Below are 2,245 nucleotides of genomic sequence, written 5' to 3'. Positions count from 1 at the left end.
TCTAGTTCAGTTCTAGTTCAGTTCTAGTTCAGTTCTAGTTCAGTTCTGGTTCAGTTCTAGTTCAGTTCTAGTTCAGTTCTAGTTCAGTTCTAGTTCAGTTCTAGTTAAACAATTTTACATTACTTGTGGTCAAGATGGAACTAAATTTAACCTTATGGTTCCATAAAACTAAGTAGAACTGATCTTTCGCTTTTCAAAGAATTTTATTATACAATATATTCGAGCAGAACCTTAAAGAGGCGTAAAAAGCGGAAATTTTAAATTTAAACAAATTTTTGTATATTGTTACTTATCGCTAGATGAACAAAATTTTATAATATATGTACGTATAAAAACTGCAAAGTCATTTACAATTTTTACTATCATTTAACACCAGGGCAGACGTTAAAGTCGTGTTAAAAATATTTAGCATAAAAAGTAAATAAACTATGTATATTTATATGTTGACATTAAAGAAAAGCAATATTATATAAGTTTATAAAAATTTAAGATTTGCGTATTTAAATCCACACATTTCAAAACTAGTAGCTAAAACAGTTTTAAAAATATGTTTCAAAAACATAAATGTTTCAATCTTTCACCATTTCTCTTTTAATTTAATTTGCAGTTTCTGATAAAGTTTTTTTAAATTGTTTATATTTGACGCTATTTTTTATGATTTTGTAAAATAAGACAAAACAAAAAAATAAATAAACAACGTTTTGTATTTTTTTTTTTTAATTTTGCGTCTAGAGCTATGATCCCCATGACTGATCGAGCGAGCGAACTTAAGTGAGGCGCAGTGTCTCTACCTAGTATCAGGTTTCTTTCTTAACTGATTTATTGACTTTCTCTGAATTAAGTAAAGACACGTACATATTTGAAAAAAAAACTAAAGTAAATAAATACATTTTACATAAAATAACAAACAAATAACGTTAATGCGGAAATAAATCATTGACAAAAAGTTAATGTTATTTTCAAATAATATTATTTAATTTATTTTAACAAAAACAAATCAAAACAAATTTGTAAAAAATAGAAGGTGTAAACAGTTTCAAAAACCATTCTTTTATTATGGTTTTTTAAGTTTTTTTGTCATCATCATAAATTGATGGTAAAATGTACTCTAATGGATTTAATGCGAGTATTAAACAAAATGATTTAAACACGTTCAAATATATGTATATGCGTTCACACTATATTTCAATATGTTGATTGCATATTAATTTTTATATGTATTTAAAAATTTACCTTTTATTTTTCTATAAAAATCTTTTTTACTTATTTTCGCGTTCGAGTTTAAGACTTATTTTGTAATATTTCAAAATATATTAAAAATTATGTAAAAACCGTTTAATTAGATTAGGTTAAATAGTTCCGTGATGTGTTTATCTAATTTTGAGTTACATTTTTAAGTTCAACTTTTTTCGTTAATATTATCTTTATCTAGATTAAAAAAATGGCTAAACTAATTGTAAAAAAGTAAGAATAAAGCTAGATAGATAGATAGATAGATAGATAGATAGATAGATAGATAGATAGATAGATAGATAGATAGATAGATAGATAGATAGATAGATAGATAGATAGATAGAAAGATAGATAGATAGATAGATAGATAGATAGATAGATAGATAGATAGATAGATAGATAGATAGATAGATAGATAGATAGATAGATAGATAGATAGATAGATAGATAGATAGATAGATAGATAGAAAGATAGATAGATAGATAGATAGATAGATAGATAGATAGATAGATAGATAGATAGATAGATAGATAGATAGATAGATAGATAGATAGATAGATAGATAGATAGATAGATAGATAGATATATATAGATAGATAGATAGATAGATAGATAGATAGATAGATAGATAGATAGATAGATAGATAGATAGATAGATAGATAGATAGATATATAGAGAGATAGTTCTCACTAGTACTAGTTCAATTCTAGTTCAGTTCTAGTTCATTTCTAGTTCAGTTCTAGTTCACTTCTAGTTCAGTTCTAGTTCAGTTCTAGTTCAGTTCTAGTTCAGTTCTAGTTCAGTTCTAGTTCAGTTCTAGTTCAGTTCTAGTTCAGTTCTAGTTCAGTTCTAGTTTACTTGTAGTTCAGTTCTAGTTCAAGTTCTAGTTCAGTTCTAGTTCTGTTCTAGTTCAGTTCTAGTTCAGTTCTAGTTCTGTTCTAGTTCTGTTCTAGTTCAGTTTTAGTTCAGTTCTAGTTCAGTTCTAGTTCAGTTCTAGTTCAGTTCTAGTT

General features: G+C 25.8%; 1 protein-coding gene across 1 annotated transcript in view; it reads left to right on the top strand.

Moving 5' to 3' along the window:
• LOC111684316 (E3 ubiquitin-protein ligase lubel) overlaps positions 1-2,245 on the top strand; it is an 80,593-nt gene that overhangs the window by 77,242 nt on the left and 1,106 nt on the right. The gene's annotated exons all lie outside the window — the stretch shown is intronic.

This window comes from Lucilia cuprina, chromosome 3 (genome assembly GCF_022045245.1).
Source record: "Lucilia cuprina isolate Lc7/37 chromosome 3, ASM2204524v1, whole genome shotgun sequence".
Lineage (NCBI taxonomy): Eukaryota > Metazoa > Arthropoda > Insecta > Diptera > Calliphoridae > Lucilia > Lucilia cuprina.
This window is presented reverse-complemented; position numbering and strand designations above follow the sequence as displayed.